Source organism: Plodia interpunctella, chromosome 25 (assembly GCF_027563975.2).
Source record: "Plodia interpunctella isolate USDA-ARS_2022_Savannah chromosome 25, ilPloInte3.2, whole genome shotgun sequence".
Classification (NCBI taxonomy): domain Eukaryota; kingdom Metazoa; phylum Arthropoda; class Insecta; order Lepidoptera; family Pyralidae; genus Plodia; species Plodia interpunctella.
The window spans coordinates 2,653,965-2,670,475 of NC_071318.1; the positions used below are offsets into that span (position 1 = coordinate 2,653,965).

General features: G+C 33.7%; 1 protein-coding gene across 1 annotated transcript in view; it reads left to right on the plus strand.

Annotated features, from left to right (window-relative positions):
• The first annotated feature begins 556 nt into the window (after positions 1–556).
• Positions 557–16,511, plus strand: part of LOC128680893 (uncharacterized) — a 43,166-nt gene continuing 27,211 nt past the window's right edge. The window contains exon 1 of the mRNA XM_053764369.1: positions 557–872. The gene's annotated coding sequence lies outside the window, so the exon portion shown is untranslated. The remainder of the gene's footprint in view (positions 873–16,511) is intronic.

Genomic DNA, 16,511 nt, shown 5'->3' on the forward strand with positions numbered 1-16,511 from the left:
AGTTTTATTTAAACGTCATCTATCTATTTTATCTAAATTACATAAAAAATGTATAACAGTTTTTTTTAATAAAACAGTATTTAAATACAAAAAAATGTAAAAGTATACATAAATGAAAAAGTATGCATTAATCGGTATAAAATATTTAAAGTAAGATTACTTAAATACGACAGCGTCCTAGATTCCCGTGACAAGGTTTGTTTAAGGGTTTGTTCAAGTTTTATTTTATTTTTTCCTCTTAAGCGTGACCTTTGAACAAAAACACCCGAGGCTTTCCGAACCTTTTTAAGATTGAGAGAAAAAACCCTGTAAGCACACTTTATAAATTCACAAATTCATTATCCATTCATTTGTTTTCCATTGTCATTAGCTTAATCTTGTAAAAAATCCAAGGCAATTAATACGACGGTTTCTGGCACAAGTCCATCCATAGTAAAACATTCAAACGGGATATGCCGTAGTATTTTTGCGGCCAGTTATAAACTCCATATAGATTTCAGCTACCCTTGGTATAGCGCTGTCCTTCTCGCACAGCCCCGACTAACACCCCAGTGCGTTTTGATGCTCCTCCTTGTCGAGACGCGTGTGCCCATTTCGCGCGCAATGGAAGATCGCGATTTTAATTTTGAATTTAGAATGTGCTGTTAAGTTTTTAATTTTCGTTTTGTTATCAGACAGTGGTATTTGGATTTCGAACAAGTTTGAAGTGTTTAATTTGTGGGTGCAAATAAAAATATTGAAAAGATTTATTGCGCATAAATAATTTATTTGTCTAATTTAATTAATAAGTAATTAAAGTGACGGTTCAGTGTATTATTAAAAAGAAGTTTTAAATTAAGTGAACATTGTTCCTGTTGGAAAAATTGATAAAGGTAAATTATGTAGCACTTTATTTTATTTATTTTCACTGATATTGTGTTTTAACATTTACTAACAATAATTTCTTGTTTTCATAAAAATCATAGATCAATGTAACGAATGGTATATTTTAAGATACTTTTTTTATTTGTACCTTTTATGATTTTTTCTCGTTGAATACAAAAAGGGTAGGGTAGGGTAGGGTAAGGGTAGGTACATAACTTGGCATCTGGATTTATTTCTGTGATGTTTTTAATGTTCTATATAATTTGTCGACATGGAGAGTGAAAATGTAAGCAATATGTACGTAAAGTACTTTCGTTGTCATATTAATTATATTTTATAACAAAAATAAGACTAACATATACCTAAGTATTGAAATACGAAACAGTCATTTCAAAAAATTACATTTTATTACGCTTTTTAGGAATAATAAATATTTTATTTTCATTTAAAAGTGCCTTCATTAAGTGCTACAGTAATAAATATGTATATAATAAAAATTAATATAAAATAAAGATTAAGATATAAAATAAAAAAGAACAATTTTGAAATATTATTTATGATTTATAAGCAGCTGAACACGGCAATACTCTAGGGTTCAAAGTTTAATTATTTAAAAGGCTGATAAATAACTATCGGGCGTAATGATCTTAGTAAACAATGTGTGTTTGTATTAAGAACTATTCTTAACAGATAAATGTTTTCTTGTTTATCTGTCTCATGTCATAGATTTAACTTCCAGTAATTATTACGTTTTTTGTCGCGCAGCAAAAACGTGCTGTCGTAGCAGATTGTAGCTCGTCGTAGCCTGTAGACGCCTCTTGTCGTAGCCGATAGGATAGAGACGTAGCGAAAATTTAAAAAATGTAATTCTTGGTACTTTCATATTATATTATGATTCATGGTCATTGAAATAACTAATTTTTAATTGATTCTGTGTGCAGATTCTTAAGCTGACTTGCGTATAATTTTGATAGATCGAGTTGGTTTAACTAAATTGATGCTAGCAAAATAAAATGACAATAAAATCGGTTAATATTTCATTTTATGTAATGTACCGTGGTTTTCATGAACGTAAAGCTACGACTACTAATTAAATTGTGAACAAAGTCCCTAATTGACGATGAAAAAACTCTAACTTGACGATTAACCAAATGATCAGAAAGTTTCTGGCCTTAATTTGATACACGCGTATAGTCACTAAGATATAAATAAATATAGATATAGATAGATTCGTAGATCTTTGTAACGGATTTCAATATTCTTTTTCTTTGTTATCTCTTGCTTATCTAACTGTATCTTTCTCTGCCATACATGTCGAAGCCCAGAGTCCGCATTCTGATATTTTCTTCAGCATTTCACAAGTTATTCTATAAATAAACGTACATTATAAAGTCAAACATTTATTTCACAAAAGTAATTTCCAAAAATATGTATTTCAATTAATACTGCTGTAAAATCATAAGAAGGTAGATGTTTTAGACGGTAAGATATTTATAATAAGACATGGAAGAAAAAACGTAGTTTACTCGGGTAGAAGCAAGCATTTTGCTCTGTTTTGCTTTTGCTCACTTTTTCTTAGCGAATACTCGACTAGCTAATGTAATGTAAAATATTTAAATCGAATACTCGTTGGGGTGTACTAAAAATTTCAGTGCAAAAGTGTGCATCTTAAAATAAGGCTCCCTTTTCCTTAGTTATGTAAATAGGAACGGGGTAGTACCAAGTCGTTTAAAATTTCTATCTTTTCTCCTTTCTTCGAAATAAAGTGGTTCATTTGGACTAAAATTAAACTTGGTTATTCATAAAAAAGTTTAAAGCATACTTGAAGCTAAAGGAAAGTACTTTGTAATATTTATTTTGACATTGACAGAAAGAGACAAAACATACTTTAGCTTCTAAAATGTTTTATTTTTTTTTATGAATGACAGGGTAAAACTTTATTTTGCAAAACGTAATTTAACGTAATTTAATTTAAATTACGTAATTTAACTTTATTGTGTAAGGGTAAAACTATATAGGTACATAGTTTGCTATTAACTATATATAAATATATAAGTGCTAACTATATATATAAGCCCGAAATTCGCTTAAATAGCCCTTTTTGAGTTTTAGCTGTGGTTAAACCCGCGGGCTGATGATATTCAAACAAGAAGATATATTTTTTGTCTTTAACAAACTTACTTATTTATTTTTAGCAGACTGATGTAAATGTGTTATTTCAGGTTATATTCTACCCGTGAACTAAATTTAGAATTTTTCGTGAAAGAGTAACAAACATACACACACTCACAAACTGTTGTAATTATAATATTAGTAGGATTAGGATTATGTTGTTTATAATTATTTATATTACTAAATTTGATCCCAAAAAAAACCTATTGTTTGTCCAAAATAATATTTTATTCTAAATAATATTTAAAATGCATAAATTGAGCGAGATATTTTAAGTGGGTCGAAACACAGGCCAGCAGAAACGAAAGAAGTTTATTTTTGTCTGTAATTAATTAAAAAATAATAATGAATTTGTTTTTAATTTTTTGTTCCAAACAATGTTTGAAGAACGAAAATAGAATGCTCATTGTATTTATGAAACTCTTGTCTGTGGCACTCGTCTATGCCTCCAATATTTTCTCATTTCATTTCGCTCGCCTCTGCTGTTTGTCCAAGAAACAAAGACAATATTAAAAATAAATGTTCTCTTTATTGAATTTCGATGAAAAAATATAATTTTTCTATGTTGTGACTGAATTCATTGACTAGCCTCTGTTCATAAAACAGTTTTTTTATAGCCTGTATTTTGCTGGGCATGGTCATATAAAAAAACTACTTTAGGTATGCTAAAGTATGTTTTGTGACTTAAAAAATTCCGTTCTTTTCCGTTGTTCTCAGAGAAAGAACGAGATTTATTGATTTATATCTTTTTAAACATAGATCCTTTTATTAGTAGTTAATAGGGAACATATGCGTTTTAAGAGACTTTATAAATGTTTATAATGTTCAAAGTATATTATAAAAAATGTGATTAATTTGCTGCAATATTATTTACACAATCACAATTACTACTGCAGATAATATAAGGAGTAACACGATAATTAAATGTCACTTTAATTCATACGTTTTATTAATTACGTGATTTACTTTTTTTTTGTTCTGATCAATACGTCACAGAATATTGCTGTCATGCCATCATCGTGCCGCGCGGAAACTGAAAGGCTTGTGGCAAAATTGATATTTTTGTACAAAACTTGTGTATTTTATTAATTTCTTAATCCTATTTAGTGCATTTTAATATGGTGTACAGTATAAGTTAAGCACAGTTATATTACTCATCTTATAATCAATTACTATAACACGACACTCCTGTGTTTTGGAAACTCGTGTTACCTCAACCGATTTTCCTTTGTTCGCTAACGATCCGTTCGGAAATTTTACAGGAATTAAATTAACTTGCTAACAAGCTTAGATCACAGAAAATAAAGATATATTTTTTAAAAGATCCACGTTTCTCTCTCTCTCTCGTCTGAGCGTATTCCAGGTTACTTCCTCAGCCGTTAAGCGTCGGAGCCTAGAGTATCCGCTTTCCTACTTTTTCGTCTCCCATCGCACGGTTGTCGGCATCCCTGGTTATCGGACCGTGTGTCATTATCATCTTTGACAACGAAGATCCACGGTAATTGATCACAAACCAAAATCTGATGGGTTTGTTTGTTTTGGAACGAAGTCACAAGATATGTGTTCAACGACATCACAAAACTTATATGTATATAGCCATTTAGATATAGTATGTACCATCAAATTTAACGTATGTATTTAACGTGAATGTAATCGGCTCGCCGCTGGCCTTTCGAGAAAATGGCGTATTTTGCGTTTTTCTGCGTAGGTAAAAGTTTGTCTAAACGCCAGCGGGGCATGCAGGTTAAACACAATGTCAAAATTGATGGTGCAACTCGCCCTAATTCGAAGTTACTTTAATAGCTTACAGTTAATAGGTTCTTAGATAATTCCAACAAGATTTTGGCCTCTCAAATTAATTCTAGTCCAATTGTCTCGGTATTAAACTAGGATGAGCCCACTAAGACACGCTGAACTAAATGCTGAGCTGAATATCTATTGTTTAAATGTAAAACGATTTAGCCCCATTCTAATTGTTTCTGTGCTATTATCCTAATTGTATCTACAACATAAATATGCAAGTGTTCAATTTAAATTTCTGTTAGATTCCAGTGGATTGATGTTAAAACCTACGCAAAACATGCAAAGAACCTAAGTACACCATTTTGTCTAAACGTCACCGGAGCGCAGATTAAAGTCGACATCAAAGTTGACTGGTACAACTCACCTTAGATGTGTCTGTTTCTGTGAAATCAGTTAGGGTGGGCCGCACCATCAACTTTGACGTTAATTTTGACGTGCGCAGAAAAACGTTAAATATGCCATTTGGTCTCTAAACGTCTACAACGTGTTGTTTAAAATCAACGTCAGATTTGATAGTGCAACTCACCCTTATATAACTATAACTTATAGAAAAAAGGTAAGGTGACTTACGTAGTTTATTGTTTTAACCTCTCGCTCTATGTTATCTCTTATAATTAGCTTATACCGGTTCCGTCCCTGTAATAGAGTGTGATTCAGTCAGATTAAATGAAATAATTTTGAAACTGTCTATCAGTTTCAAAAATATTTGATTTAATCTATCACTAGATTACTCACTGCGAAATCCCAGCCTTATATTGTGACCAAGATTACTGGAATAAATGACTGTTTTATTATATATTTTTAATCTTAAAATTGTAATTTCTCGAATAAAATAGTAACGAAAAACACCTAAAATTGATTGGTATGTATGTGTAGTAACTTTGGATGGACCAAAAGTAGCGAAACATCGACCGCTATTTTGATATTTAGAATTCGAACATAGCTACAGCATAAAGACTGATACAAAGAACTTTAAAATTCTACTACAAACGACGATATATTTATGAAATGTATATTCTTCAAACAGTAGATCGACGCGCTCGGAATTACTCACCAAGTCAATATTTCAATATTACAGAGCATTGTATTACTTACTGACTTCGTGAAGTTTACTGTTGTATTTTAAAGAATTCTCGACTACGCTACGATAATATGAGGCAAGAGCGCGGTCTCACTGCTCCGTTGTGTTACATTACGTCGACACAGATAGATGTATCTTTATTTGTTACAAACACACAAATCTCCATGTAGTCTCTGGGGAAAACCAGGGGATGTCCCACTCCATAATCTCAGAGTATGCGAATGAATGGGTACTTAATGATAACTGTTGGATTTTTATGTATATAATATGTATCTGTTATATGTATCGTTGAGTTAATATCCCATGCGTCACAAGTCTCGAACTTACTTTAGGGCTATCTCAATTGTGTGATTTGTTCTAATAATTTTTAAATTTTAAATACTACAGGTTTCAATTTATGTGCTAAGGAGTAAAAGTTTAATAACCATACAATACAATTTTCAAATTATTTCTGTCGATATCTCCCTTCTCCGGGAACAAAGAAATCAGTTTATCTTACGCTTAAATTTATTTTGTCCGTAGTTTCACCTGTGCAAGTGCATACTTCAAGAAATCTCTCTCCGGAGGTTCCCTTGGAGTTATGACTAGAAAAGTTTGAAAATATATAGTATACTTGCCTCTCAGTTATTGCCAAGAGATAGGTGAAATCGCGAAGAAATTTATATTCACTGGAGTGAAAATTCCTGTGCTAGTTTCAAACTAGAATATTGAAAACTGCTTTGTTAAAAGAAATTTTGTTAGTTGTATTTTTTTATTTATTTATCATTTTTGAACAAAACGTAAATAGTGTGAGCACAATCTTTTTCATGTGTCTCGCTCATCCTCGCGTTTAATTTATTTTTTCGGATTGAAAAGTACCCTATGACGTCCTTTTTCGTACTTCAAACTACGTGTATGAGAAATTTCAAGAAGATTGGTTGAATAGATAAAGCGTGAAGAGGTAACAAATTAAGTTACTCTCACATTTATAATATTAGTTAGGATTATTCAAATTTAAACTTACAATACAAGCGGTTATTTGATAACATAACATTAGCATAGGTTCTATTCTGAACCATCACTAACTTTCCTTCCGTATCTCAAAGCCTCGTTAGCTTAGTCTACTATCCAATTTAGTCCAACTTCCAATACTGATACAATTTATCTGATCACAACTAGTGTTGATAGAGATAACTTTTGTTTGGAATTGTGAATATTTAATAACTGTTATTTGGATTTGTGAATCTACTTGAATCGCTTACCATAAAGGTAATTATCATCATTATTTTACCGCTTGTGATTGGTAGGTTCTAATTTCGACTCCTTTTCGTGTCATACAGTTTTGTTACCAATCAGTTTTATGTATAGTAATTACTTTCATTGACATCTTTTCTTTTTTGTCTATATTCAGTTTACATTTTGTTTTTGGAAAAAAGTATCGATGTTATGTATGCCTCAGAAAATGTATAATTAACATTTTTTAATTTAGTTTTGTTTTATTACGGCTTTGTTTAATATAAACTTTTAAACGATTCACTAAAATATACGGCCGGTTTTAATTTGGCGGTTAATTGGTTATAAAAAAATATGACCAGGAAAATGCATATTTCCAATGGATGACTGTGCATTAGGAATACAGTTATTTATTAATGCGTATGAAATTAGAATTTATAACTGTTATAAAATACTCTTTATGTCTCCTCAGAACCGATTTGATAAGGTGTACTTAAAATATTGATGGCTATTGCGTTAGAAGGAATAATAAAAATCCAAATAATGGTCCGTAAGTAGGTTTTATGGAGAGAGAAAGAGAAAGGAGATATCTTTAGGCGTTTGACGTAACAGTTTTAGAATTGGACCATTCCAGGATGTCGTACGAGGCGAATAAGGGCTTTGGCAGCTTATTAGATCTTTAGGAATGCCATTGTTAACTATATCGGCAACAATATCATTCCCAAAGAAGATTGTAAAATCACAGCAAATTCTTCAAAATTTTTGAAGTGAAATCTACTTTAGCGGCCTTGTGATGGACACCACGTGACATGTCAATTTAATGAATGATTGATTTTGGAAAGGACTTCTTCCTTCAAACTGACGGATCGTAATGACAGCGCGGCCGCAGCGGTCGAAACGCTCTGAAAACCACCCGAGAACACGTGGACGCAATGGCGTGCTACCTGTTTTATATTTCGTGGTAGACCCCCCTGGTCTATAATTATAATTAATTAAATAATTATACTAGGACAAATCACACAGATTGAGCTAGCCCTAAAGTAAGTTCTAGACTTGTGTTATGGGATACTAACTCAACGATACTATATTTTATAACATATACATATATAGATAAACATCCAAGACCCGGGCCAGTCATAAAAAGATCATTTTCCATCATGACCCGACCGGGGATCGAACCCGGGACCTCTCGGTCCAGTGGCAAGAACTTTACCACTGCGCCAGCGAGGTCGTCAACTACCTTAGAATAAACTATGTCGTTTGCCTGACCAATTTATTATTATAATTACATCTAAACTCTAAACCCTAGTTAGTCACGTAGTAATTACTACAATGTTAATCCTTACAAGGGTTAGTCGTTAAAACCGAAACCAGTAAGACATACCTATTATCCGGAATATATTAGGTCGTTGATGCCAATATGACATACTAATAAATAGGTATATAGTGTATCTCTTTCTCATCTTGACGTGTTCCTGGTTACATTCGTTGTTGTGACGCCCTAAAGCCCAGGTTTAGCGTAAAAAAGCTTCGTCATTTTTATTAGGCACGGAAAGACATCAAATTTATATAACATTTTGCTAAAATTTTACAATGTTGCCGCATAAAAAAACAAAATAAATAGACATATACGCATAATACGAAACAGTGTCCCAAATATGTCCTCACGACCATACATTTTGCTAACTCCAAGTAATTAATTTCTGCTGTTTAACCCTAACTTAAGAATGGGCTTACAGTCTGCCTCTTTCTATAGGCCCAATTTCAGTCCAATGAGTAAATGCTACGGAAAAAAATACTTTATCGTTATAACTTAAGGTTTAAATTTGACTGTAGTTCATTGTAGACTTTTGGACAGATCCCGAAAAGGTCACTTTTAAGTCTGACCATGGCCTTTTTTGGTCATAAGGGTATCGGTATCTACACTAATGCCATCTTGTTTACGGGTTAACGACTAACCCTTACCATGGCGACTCTAAATACCACTCGGGATGGGGTATTTATTTTTTAATTCATGATCTTAAACGGCCAGTTCACGACCTTGCCGCTCCGAGCGGGAGCGTGGAGCGATTTGCCTGGCTGCTAAACAAAACTGGAAAGATCTTCTACCACGACACGATCTTCCGCCCATAGCGGACACGCGCGCGATTCAATCGCTGCGCGAATCGTCGGAATTTGTTAGTAGCAGCGAGCGACGCGAAGGCTACCATCAGTTTTCACTTATATAATAAACCAACCACCTGTATGAGGTCCAAACATAAATACAGAAGTGTTATCCACGATTGTATCTTTATTAATAATATGGAAAATATAATGTTTTAATACTTTCCAATCAAAGTAAAATAAGATAATTTCGACAACGACGTAATTTTCGGCTCTCTGAAGACGTCCACCTCGACCGCTCCCCGCTGGTCGCTGCTGAGAGTGCGTGCTTTGCTTTCAGTAATCACTTCGCGCGTCGCTTACACCGAAGTCATGAACCGGTCGTAATGCCTACTACCTGTAATAAAAAATAATGGATTTGTGCATTTGTTCGTACAGTGTTTTGCCATTAGTCTCATTAGAGCTTTTACTCGTCACTGAAATAATTAATAAATTACGTTCGATAGTAAAGTTTAATTAGTAAAATCATCATCGATTCATTTAAGAACGAGGTTCTTGTCGATCGAATATTTTGCTGCCATAGATTTTATCTTCCTACGACTTACCTTGTCTTTTGTGCCAAAAAGGATTCATAATCCTTTTTGGTTTTCCTTACCCTCTTTTAGCTTCAATTAATTAATAAAGAAAAACTTGTAAATCCCAACTTCCTATTTTGAAATATAAACGCGAAAGTAAGATTGTTTTTTATTCTTTAAGTCCTTCCATTTACAATTTACTTCAGTCGTTACAAGCACAGTATTCTTAATTCTGCATACATTTACTTGAGTGACATTCATCTCAGAAAAAGAACTGTTCCAGGGAAAATAATTTTAATAAAACAAATGCAATTTTGTCAATTACACATCTATAATAATATGTACTCAACCTCTACAAGTATCAATAAATTTGAGCGGTCCCTCCATATTATTTCACATTCGTCCACCGCATTGAATGGGAAATAATCTCCAAATGTATTGTGGGCAGACCACAATCGCGTAAACCGCGGCCCTCTACATTTTGTATGGAATTCGGAAACGAAAATTACCCTGCCGTGCAATTTTTCACGCTACAACGCACCCAGAAATTGGGCCGGCCCAAAATTTGGCAATTACAAAGCGCCCAATGTTTACCTAATCCTACTTTCTCTGTGTAAATCAACTTGCAAATTATTTTTGGACCACAGATTATAAGAACATTATATAATGCTTTTATATCTGTGCTTTGGACACATTCACAGATATAAGGGACATTACATTCATATATCTGTGGACAGATTTCTATTTTCGACACACGAATAGCTATAATATAATGATATAGCCTATAGGGTATTTTTTGTTTCCAATATGAGCTAAGCCTAAGGTGAAGGTTCTAAGGCGTAAAATTTCCCTCCGGACATATCCAAAACGATTTACCAATGGGGGATAAATGACGCTTATCCGGAACCAGTTTCGTATAAAGAATAAGAAACCTACTAGTTCCGAATAGAATTTAGTCTGTTGGACATTTAAGGGAACATTTTGGCCCGGACTGTTGTCCAACGGATTCTGATGTCGGAAATCGTTGTACTGGAATGTAGGGATTAATGAATTCTTTGTTATTTTTCTGGGAATGTATGTTTTTTTGGCGGATGATGTGGCAGCCATATTGCAGTCCAATATTTACGGACGATTGCTGTATTTATAACTTCTGAAGCGGGCAGTGAAAATATATTGTTTATGTTTCAATTTCTTTTTGTTTGGAAGATTACAATTTAGAAGGAAATATATGTAGATGAAATGATATGACTTTGCTAACAGCTCCGCTCAGACTTGAATAACCAAAAACATGTATTCCAAATTTCATCAAAATCTGCTCAGCAGTTTAGTTGTGAAAGTGTAACAGACAGACCGACTTTTATTTTCTAATATTAGTGAAAATGTATAAATTTGCTCGCGACTACATATTATGCGCATAAAAATTTTGTTATTTCTCGTTTCCATGGAAATTTCAGAAAAACTTATTTTAGAACATTCCTAAACGAACCCTTGGTATGTACCACAACTATATTCGCCCAGTAGTTTTGGCTACGAATCGTCTATAAGTTTTATTTTTAAAAAGTTTATATCAAAGTTGACTGGTTTAACTCGCCCTTAATGTTGAAATAGATTGGAACCAGTGTTTTAGTAAAATCAGCCAATCAACAGAGCAATTCGCTGATAGGCTTAAACTGAAGGTTAGACTGTGTACTTTGTTAGTTTACAGATTAATGAAAATTCATGATAAAACAACTATTTATCTATACGGCCTGACTAATAAATACAATCTAAAATCCATGCTTTTAATTTTTTTATACAATAAACAAATATGAAAAAGAAATATGCATTTTGAACACAGACATACATTAAATTAGATAAATGAAATGTTTGTGTTCCGCTGTGACGTCCTCTGTCATGTATTGTATGTAGTTTCGACGCAAGTCAATGTCAAAATATATAGAAAAAACCGCGCAGCATGTCGGAGCTACAACATTATGCGTCATCGCAACGGAGCACGACTGAACAATGAGAACAAGCTCTTAGAGTGCCAAATCTTGACGTCTTTAAATATCACTATTGTACTAGTGTAGATTTAGAAAAAATAGGTGTTTATTTTGTTCAATATATCCAACATTTAAGCCCCTGGTGGAGTATGACCCAATGGTTGACTGTTAGATAATGCTTTTAGCATTATGTCCACCTTTTGGACTTTTACAAATTGTATTTTGTGCAATAAATTAAAGAAATAAAACGAACAACATGTTAGTTTTTTCATCAATTTTCGTCAAGTGTAGTTCGAACCTAGAAGAAAGTTATGAAGCAGAAGAAAATTCCGTATCAACTCAATAATACTCCCAAGAAAACTTCCGGCACGTTCCGTTTTAAATTCATATCGTACGGGCTTTATTTTCTGTTATAACTCGATTATCTGAGAACTTGAATATAATGTATTCATAAGTATTTATGAGGAATTCTCGAGATATTCCGTTCAGCGCACCAATTCGAATTCTCGCTTAGGCAGAGTTTTAGTAAAGGGTCTTCAGAATCTTTTGTTTACAATTTTGCCCTTTGTGGTGGAATTATAAGAATTTGTTCTCTGATCTTCTGGTTGTTATCGGTTATAGCTATATTTGAATGGCTTTGATTTATTTTGTCTTAACGTAAAGTGGACTTTTGCAACTCATCCTAAGTAAAATGAGTATAAATATATACATGTACACTATGTACCTTAACAGGTTGGAAACTTCACAAATTTTTTGTGAATTATTTTTCGACAAAGCCAAATTATGCCATATCCTGCACCATGGAAGACAAATGACAAGGTAATTAATTATTGTGCTCACTTATTGGTCCAACTCAATGGCTCTTGCTTGCGAGATCGGGGTTATGTTCGGGGCTGTGACGGGATCAGCGTAAAAACACAAAAAAAACAAAAGTATAGTGTTAATAAAAACAATTCAGTCAATCGCTAGATCACTGAAGCGTTTTTGTTTACAAATTTGGTTCACTGGATTTTCACGCTTTTTGTACATTTTATTTTATACTACGCTCCGTTACATTGAGCCGATAGTGCAATGTTATGGGTCTGAATCACCATTTTCGTATAAAATATCATATTGTAATCTGCTGGAAAAACAAACCGATAGTTAAAAGTTAATAACACTTGTAAATCATAGTTTTTTGCGTTCTCTCCTCCACATATGTTCCCTGTTACATTCATAGATGTGACGTCCCGAAGACCAAGGTTCACGTAAAATATCATCCATTAATTTTTGAAAAAATGATTGTGCTTTAACAGCCAGCTGCCTGCCTGAAGTCAACCCTCTTTGAAGATGCTACTGCAGCCTATCAGATGTTAAGGCATTATGTACCCTCGTATGACATCCACGGGAGAAGTAGTCCTATTTTGAGGCGGGGTCACACATTTGAATTATTATTAAATTAAATTGAATATATAGGAACAAATCACACAGATTGAGTTAGCCCCAAAGTAGTTAAACTTGTGTTATGGGATACTAACTCAACGATGCAATATTCTATAACATATACATATATAAACATCCAAGACCCAGGTCAATCTGAAAAAGATCATTTCCCATGTTTATTATATATATTAACCTGATCGGGGATCAAACCTGGGACCTCCAGTGTAGCAGTCCGGCATGATGACTACTAGGCCACGGAGGTCGAATCGTCGTCGTATTGTATTCAATCTAGCAATCCGGTAGAGGTAATAATATTCAATCCGGATTTTTTTTATGCTTCCTGTGATTATTTGGTGCAAGAAATAAATTAAACGATTAAAATACAATCCCATTTTGACCATTATTCCGAGCTCCTGTCAGTTTTAATTCTAATAATGTCTAAAACAGCAAAACAATAACCAACCATTGCATTTCCCACAATAAGGTTAGATCCACTTCATACTATTTACGTGGTCCAGATCCTCGTCGGTTCAAGTTTACAACTTAATTTGGCCGCGGGACAACTTAGCGGAAAAATAACTTTAAACTTGATTCCGTTGCAGCTTATTCTGTTGGCATTTTGATGACTTGAACCGGAGAAAACTATTTTTAAAGCTGCATTTTTCCATGTATATTTTATGCGATAAAACTTAATTTATTTATTAGATTCATCATTTAAAATTATTTAACAAAAGAAATTAAAAGTAACAAAAACAAATTATTAAAATAAAAAAAAGAATTATTTAAAAGTGGAGCGGCGGAAGATGTTATTTGAGGTCCAATGTTGGGAATAAAAGTGACTTGGTCGAAAACACTTGATTTATTGCGGATATGGTACAATATTTGCTTATAGACTACGATATGCACTCCGTGGGTAATCCGAGGCAAGTGAAGTCTGGTGGGGGACGATACTGCACTAGATGGATCTTTGCATGTGTGCGTGTATGCGAACAAGATTCATTGTGTATGTAGAACACCGCTTCTACAATAAGTATATATTTACAAAAATGCCAGTCCCTGCAATTCGTTACCATGAGGTAGCGTGCCCAGAAAGAAGGCTGACAGCATTGTCATTGGATTCATTGAGGTAACAGGACCAAAAGGCTGGCATATATCTAGATATATCTAGATTAAACTTCACTTGTTGCAATTAAATATAGACGGTACATTTAACTTAGTGACTAGAAGTACAATCTTTACATTATTATAAAAAGTTGTTCTACTGACGCGTCTGTCTGTATGAACGCGATAAACTCAAAAACTACCAGACGGATTTATGTACGGTTTTCACCGATATATAGTGTGATTCTTGAGGAATGTTTAGGTGTATATGTTATTATGGTTTTATCTGAGTGAAGTTGGGACGAGCCGCTAGTAAAAACTAGTGTCGTCTGTAGGTTTACGCCAGGTTTTAAAAATTCACAGCCGAATTTTCAAAATTTCAACGTTATTTTTTACGCTGGCTTCGCGGCGTCACAACTTTGAACGCAATCGTCAACATGTATAGAGATTTCGTGTTAGTCATTATGAGACAAAATCAATCCCACCAAAAACATTTGAATGTCCCCACCGCTGGGGAACTGTCCTTCCTTACAGATGGATATTATTATTAAATTAAAAGTAATTAATTTTTTTCACACATCCTGAAAAAGGTCCACTACTAGACTGACACTATAGTCGATTTTTGACCACACGTAATTGACACGTATGTTTTTTTCCCACCTTAGTTTTAATCAAATTATATCAATTAGCTTTTTATCATCATCGACGATATGTTACAGTACAGTTATCTTTCTATAAATGTAATAACGAACCATTCTAACAGAGTCATTATAATAGCTACAGAGAGAATTGGCTATATTACTAGAACGTGTGAACCGGTCCAAACCAGTTTGATCCAGCTAGCCCCGGGCGAGTTCTATACGCCCGGGAATATACGAACCGTCAGCAACAGAAATAGTTATCAATAGTGAAATTGGTTCCGCGAATGCGCAGTTTTTGTTGTAATTTGGGATTATTATTTGACACCCTCTAGTGGTCTCAGTCTAAATTGGTTACAATTAGGCCTGTAGCTACTCATATCTTCGGTTCGACTAAGTTTAGCCGTTATCAATCTGTCTAAAACTAGATGCCGACGGTCGCAGATGATTTCACCTAGGTGTACCATGTTTATCTTCGGTTTCCGAGGTTCAGCCGTTACAATCCCGGCTATACCTGAGACCGGTTCCACTTAGGTCAAGCCGCTAACGGCTAAACCCAGATTTAGTAGCCTTTAGTGACCTAGTGTAGCCTACTATTTAGGTGTAGTAAGGTTAGTAAGGTGTAACCAACTGATATTGGCTAGAACTAGGTTTAGCTGGATAAATTTATTGTCTAGCCGCACTTTCGGGTTTAGCCCTAAAATCTTATAGTGACCATCATGAAGTTTTAAGAAATTGAAACTTTTAAAACCTATAATAAACTTATACTAACTATTCTTAAAGCTACAGATAGATTATTCACGATACTATTACTATACAATTATGTAAATCCAGGTCCAATTCAGACCAAATTTCGTTTCCGACTCTACTTAGATGTCGATTCGCTGAGAATTCGATGTCATCATTCTATGCATTTAGAGTACTTATTCCGACGGCAAAAGTCATTTTGCATAACCATTTCGTTGCTTACTGTACATGTTTCAGACTCCCTGGTGGAGTAAAAGAGACAAACTTATTAAAGGTGCAATTCCGTAATTGCGTAGTAAACGCATGTTTTTATTTAGATACGCAACATAACTGTGTAAATATAAAACCAGACACTTTTAAATTTCATAAAAATCTGTCCAGTCACTTTTGTGTGAAGTGAGCAATATCTTCGAATCCTCTCACAATATCAACAAATTTCAAATTAATAATCGTAAGTAATAGGATTTTGTTGCGAGGAAACCGTAAAAGACAGACTTTCGTATTTATAATACCTATTAGTGTGGAAATATGAATACTTAACTGTTTGTATAGTGTATCGCCCGTTTTCTTTTTTTTATTGGTTATTAGAAAGAGAAAAGTTCAAATTCTTTCTTCATATTTTGCATACTATATTTTGTGTTTTTTTTATCTCTTGCTGGCTGACAAAATAAGATAAATTCATAATTTATATTCTAATTCTGTATTATTTGATTTAATTTGGTGTGCAATGAAGTTGTTTAAAACCATAGCAAAGCTAATAAAGTTTGTCGCGCTAATGAATCGGCACCTTAACACCGTCGTGGACTCCATT